The sequence below is a fragment of the Pongo pygmaeus genome, chromosome 14 (genome assembly GCF_028885625.2).
Source record: "Pongo pygmaeus isolate AG05252 chromosome 14, NHGRI_mPonPyg2-v2.0_pri, whole genome shotgun sequence".
NCBI lineage: Eukaryota > Metazoa > Chordata > Mammalia > Primates > Hominidae > Pongo > Pongo pygmaeus.
In genome coordinates, this window is record NC_072387.2 from 55,630,136 (window position 1) to 55,636,347 (window position 6,212).

The 6,212-nt window shown below is 46.2% G+C and overlaps 1 pseudogene; it reads right to left on the reverse strand.

Moving 5' to 3' along the window:
* Positions 1-4,773: 4,773 nt before the first annotated feature.
* LOC129011894 (uncharacterized) lies at positions 4,774-5,747 on the reverse strand (annotated as a pseudogene).
* Between the last annotated feature and the right edge of the window lie 465 nt (positions 5,748-6,212).

The window sequence follows — 6,212 nt, forward strand, 5'->3', positions numbered from 1 at the left end:
TGCAAGTTACAAAGCATTTTCACATGTGTTGTCTTGTTTAACCCTCACAACATAGTAATACACCCTTGTGAGTGTATTATTGTCCCCGTTGTACAAAAGAATGAATGACACGCCCAAGCAGTGGATTTACAAAGAGGCGAGGACAATGCCCAGGCACTCTGGCCTAAATCTAGTGCTCCCTTTACTATCTTGTAACCTGTGGCACGTTTCTGGTGGTCTTTCCAATACCCAGAATCAGTTTCTTTCATGTTCAGAGAACTCTAGTTTTGTTTTCCCTTCTAAATACCTGGCTCTGTGCGAGGAATTATGATTGGTTTAAGAGGAGAACAGCGATATTGGCTAGTTATCACTCTAGGAGTAGCTATGGTACCACAGTACAATTAAAGCCACTGTAACATAACTGAAGATCTTTTGAGGACTTCTCAGAGTGTATAAGAGAGAACATAATGAGAAAACCTTTTTTCTCCCCACCACCCATCTTGATGCCTGCTCGAGACATTGCCGTGTGATGCTTGGAACTGCAGCTGGCTATTTTGTGACCGTGTGTGGACGTTTCTGGCAAAAACAAGGCAGCTTTCTTAAAGGACAGAAAGTGTCTGCATCCATGATGGCATCAGTGAGTTTCCAAACCAACCACATCTACCTTTGGATTTCTTGTTAAGTAAACAAATATTTGTTTATGTTTTAAGTCATTTTAATCAGATGTTCTGTTACTTACGTTTGATTACATCCTAACTGATGCACAGCTATTCTGCACCTGCTTTGCTCTTGAAACACTGATAAATAGGTTGTCTAACATTCTTGAAGCTAGGGCCATGGCTCCTAATGCAAGCAGGTGCTCTGACTTACCCTTAAGACCTTCCCTCTTTTGGAATAGCAATTGCCCTTAAAGAAAATATGTAACACTCTGTGCTAAGAGTTGTCTCAATCACCCTAGACCTTTTCCCTGTTCAACCCCACCTGCCTGGCTCTACCCTTCGCAATGCTCTCAGCCTCTCCAGATCAGTGTGTGTTACTCTTTATTTTCTACCTTCCCCTCCCCTTTCAGCGTTTGCCTCCTTCCTGGTCTACTACTGTTTGTTTATACCCTAAACCTTGGTCTTGCTCTGCTTTCTGACCTTCAGGCCCATTTGATTATGGCTTGGGACTTTGGTTATGATCATTTGATTGTTAGTTTATAACCCATTGCTTTGTTTCGATAGAAGAAGAGAGCTAACATTTATTGAGCATCTAGTGTGTGCTAAGTATTGATTTAGGAGTTTACCACATTTAATCCTTAAAATAAACCTGTGAAATAGGTTTTATCTCCATTTTCCCTTAGCAACAATCTCAGAATGTAGGTAAACTACCCATGATTGCACCTCTGGAATTAATAAAGCCAGAAGACTAACCCATTGACTTTGACACCAAAGATCCTGTCTTCCAACTAGGCCAGGACATAGTACATGAAGAATCCTTCAATCATTATTTTATCTTCCCTAATCTTGTGGTTGATTTTACCTAGACTATAGTTCTGACCATCAAATTCTCCATCTCAATCTAATAGTAGAAAAACATGGAAGTGTCACAAATGTACATCATGTGACTACCCTATCTCTGAAACATCTTGGATCCTGTCTGTGATACATTCAGGTAAAAGCAGTCTAATTTTGGTAAATCAGTATGCACTAATGAAGGAAAGTAGTGACTCTCTGGTAAAATCACTTGGCTGGGAGTCACCACTTGATTTTTGGTGTTAGCTGTTTGTTTAAAAATTACCAATCTTACAGGGCATGGTGGCTGACTCCTGTAATCCCAGCACTTTGGGAGGTCGAGATGGGCGGATCACCTGAGGTCAGGAGTTTGAGACCAGCCTGACCAACATGGAGACACCCTGTTTCTACTAAAAATACAAAATTAGCCAGGCATGGTGGCACATGCCTATAATCCCAGCTACTCGGGAGGCTGAGGCAGGAGAATCGCTTAGACCCAGGAGGTGGAGGTTGTGGTGAGCTAAGATAGCGCCATTGCACTCCAGCCTGGGCAACAAGAGCAAAACTCTGTCTAAAAAAAAAAAAGTCCCAATCTAGATTTACCTTAATGGAAGCATCAGTTTTGTGTTTCTTGGATATACAGGCCTATCTGGTAAAACATTTGATCTAAATTTGGAATAATTTGGAATATACATGTGTACAATAATATTCATCACATTTTTATTTATAATCAAAATTAGTCAGAATCTAAATGTTCAATAATAAAAGCTTGGCTAAATAAGATGTGGTATATTTAAAAAGGAAGGACTACCATATAGCTATTACATATTTTATTTAGGGAAATATTTTATGACACAGGAAAATATAATGAAGCATTAAATTAAAAAATAGGATTTTAAATTGCATACACTATAGGGCTTCACTTTTGTAATGAATATACAGGTTTATGTGCACGGAATAAAAGGCTAGATGAAAACAGTACCAGGATGTTAATTGTGATAAGATGCTATTTATATTTTTTCTTTACGTTTATATTTTCTAAATATTTTATAATGAATAGTTCTTTTATTAATCAAAGAAAATCATAATTCAAGAAAAAAGCAATTTATAAGTGAATTTGCATTAATGTTTCTTAAATAGCACACTTTGTATTTAATGCAGTTAAAAATGTGATTTCTAAAAAAACAAACATTTACACACAACTTTTCAACAGTATATCTATTGCTGCTATAGTTTGGATGTTTATCCCCTGCAAATCTCATGTGGAAGTTTGATCCTCAGTGTTGCAGTTGGGGCCTAATGGGAGGTGTTTGGGTGGTGGGGGTGGATCCCTCATGAATGCATGAATGCCCTGGGGTTGGGGAAGTGAATGAGTTCTCATTCTATTAGTTACTGAGTGATAGCTGGTTGTTAAAAAGAGCCTGGTGCTCCGGGCTCTGTCTTGCTGCTGCTTCTCTTGCCATGTGATCCCTGCACACAACAGCTCCCCTTTCCCTTTCTCCACCATCAGTAGAAACAGCCTGAGGTTCTCACCATGTGCAGATGCCCAATCTTGGACTTTCCAGCCATCAGAATTGTGAGCCAAATAAACCTTGTTTCTTTATAAATTACCCAGATACAGGCATTCCTTTATAGCAACACAAATGGAATAAAACAAGTGCCTATAACAATGTGTAATTACCTCTTTAAAAATTAATAAATACTCATATTACAGTGAATGGGGAAAGAGCTCTCTCTCGTCATGAATCCCCTGAGGTTTCTGCAGGGGAAGGCCCTACCTGTGGGCTTCTTCTGGGTCATTCCAAGTCAGCAAGAGAACTTGTGCTTGAGGTTCATCTTCAAACTACAATACAGTGCAGTTGGGCTACATCAAAAATAAGTAAATTAATGCACAGTATTATTTTAGATGATGGTAAATCTAGGGAAGGAGAATGAGTCTAGGGAGGATGATTTGATAGAAATTTGCTTGGTAAACGGGATATGGTAGGTTGGCCACGTTTGACTGGATAATTGAGGAAACCTCTTTGGGGAGGTGACATGGTTGGTTACTAAGAAGTGAATTACAAGAAGATTTCATCCAGGTAAGGATCTTGAGGCAGAGTGTTGTGGGTGAGAGAATAGCAAATACAAAGTCTGTCAGACAGGAAAGACCTTGACACAGTCAATAAACAGAAAGCAGGCACTGGGCATATGGATGAAGCTTAGAGGGGAAGGGCAGGGTATGGCAAGAGGAGGGAAGCTTATCAATAGAGTTTGGGCAGTTAAATTATCAGGGACTGCCAGGCTCAGAGTCTCAAAAGAAATTAAGCCGTGCCAAAAAGAAATTAGACTCCCTAGAAATGACAGCTTTAATAAAATGAGAAAGTATAAATGTGAAATGATGTCTCACAGTCCTATGATGGGTGAGTTGTGTCTATGGTAAAAAAGAGCAAAGAAAAAGTCCATGAGCATTTTGGAGGCTGATAATGTTGTCTTGAAATGGTATTTAAGGAAAATTCAACCAGTGTGGCCTGGTAACCATGGCTGCAGTGACTATGATCATTCAGGCAAATGCAGGATTTCCTGATTTATCAGCAGAAACAAATCACCTACTCATAAACGTACTTGGCCATCATGGCTAAATCTTTTATTTTCAGGTGGTCTCATTGCTATTGAGGATACACCTCACATTTTATGTTCCAAATTTAGGGTTTTCTGATTTTCAAAAGTAGCTTTCAATTTATTGCAGTAAGTTTTCAGTAGCTTTGTCTATGGACAAAGCCTAAGTGCTGTTTAGAAGAAACACATATTCATTAGTCTTGAAGAAAGTTTCCCAATCTAAAATACTTTAAGCTCTCCCTCTCCCCCTCCCTCTCCCCCCTCCCTCTCCCTCTCCCCTCCCCCTCCCTCTCCCCTCCCCTTCCCTCTCCCTCTCCCCGTCCCCCTCCCCCTCCCCCTCCCTCTCCCCCTCCCCCTCCCTCTCCGCCTCCCTCTCTCTCTCCCTCCCCCTCCCCCTCCCCCTCCCTCTCCCTCTCCCTCGTCTCCCCCCTTCTTTCTTCGGTCTCCCTCTGTTGCCGAGGCTGGATTGTACTGCCGTGATCTCAGCTCGCTGCAACCTCCCTGCCTCGGGCTCCTGTGACTCCTGCCTCAGCCTGCCGAGTGCCTGGGACTGCAGGTGCGTGCCGCCATGCCTGACTGGTTTTTGTATTTTTGGTGGAGACGGGGTTTCGTCCTGTTGACTGGGCTGGTCTCCAGCTCCTGGCCTAGAGTGATCTGCCTGACTCGGCCTCCCGAGGTGCTAGGATTGCAGACGGAGTCTTGCTCAGTCAATGCTCAATGTTGCCCAGGCTGGAGTGCAGTGGCGTGATCTCGGCTGGCTACAACCTCCACCTCCCAGCCGCCTGCCTTGGCCTCCCAGAGTGCTAAGATTACAGCCTCTGCCCGGCCGCCACCCCTGTCTAGGAAGTGAGGAGCGTCTCTGCCTGGCCGCCCATCGTCTGGGATGTGAGAAGCCCCTCTGCCCGACCGCCCCGTCTGGGAAGTGAGGAGCACTTCTGCCTGGCTGCCCCATCTGGGAAGCGAGGAACGCCTCTGCCCAGCCGCCATCCCATATAGGAAGTGAGAAGCCTCTCCGCCTGGCCGCCCATAGTCTGGGATGTGAGGAGCGCCTCTGCCCGGCTGCCTTGTCTGGGATGTGAGGAGTGCCTAGGCCCAGCCACCCTGTCTGGGAAGTGAGGAGCGCCTCTGTCCGGCCACCCCCTCTGGGAGGTGAGGAGCACCCCTGACCAGCTGCCACCCCGTCTGGGAGGAAGTGAGGAGCGCCTCTGCCCGGCTGCCCCTTCTGGGAAGTGAGGAGTGCCTCTGCCCGGCCACCCCATCTGGGAGGTGAGGAGCTCCTCTGACCGGCCGCCACCCCGTCTGGGAGGAAGTGAGGAGCGCCTCTGCCAGGCCGCCCCGTCTGGGAAGTGAGGAGCGCCTCTACCTGGCTGCCCCGTCTGGAAAGTGAGGAGCACCTCTGCCCGGCTGCCCCGTCTGGGAAGTGAGGAGTGCCTCTGCCCGGCCACCCCGTCTGGGAGGTGAGGAGCGCCTCTGCCCGGCCGCCACCCCGTCTGGGAGGAAGTGAGGAGCGCCTCTGCCTGGCTGCCCCATCTGGGAAGTGAGCAGCGCCTCTACCTGGCCGCCCCTTCTGGGAAGTGAGGAGCGCCTCTGCCCGGCTGCCCCTTCTGGGAAGTGAGGATCGCCTGTACCCAGCTGCCCCGTCTGGGAGGTGAGGAGCACCTCTGCCCGGCCGCCCATCGTCTGTGATATGAGGAGCGCCTCTGCCCCGCCACCCTGTCTGGGAGGTGTACCCAACAGCTCCAAAGAGACAGCGACCATCGAGAATGGGCCATGATGACGATGGCGGTTTTGTTGAAAAGAAAAGGGGGAAATTCGGGGAAAAGAAAGAGAGATCAGATTGTTACTGTGTCTGTGTAGAAAGAAGTAGGCATAGGAGACTCCATTTTGTTCTGTACTATGAGAAATTCTTCTGCCTTGGGATGCTGTTGATCTATGGCCTTGCCCCCAGTCCTGTGCTCTCTGAAACATGTGCTGTGTCAACTCAGGGTTAAATGGATTAAGGGCGGTGCAAGACGTGCTTTGTTAAACAGATGCTTGAAGGCAGCATGCTCATTAAGAGTCATCACCACTCCCTAATCTCAAGTACCCAGGGACACAAACACTGCCTAGGAAAACCAGAGACCTTTGTTCATGTGTTTATCT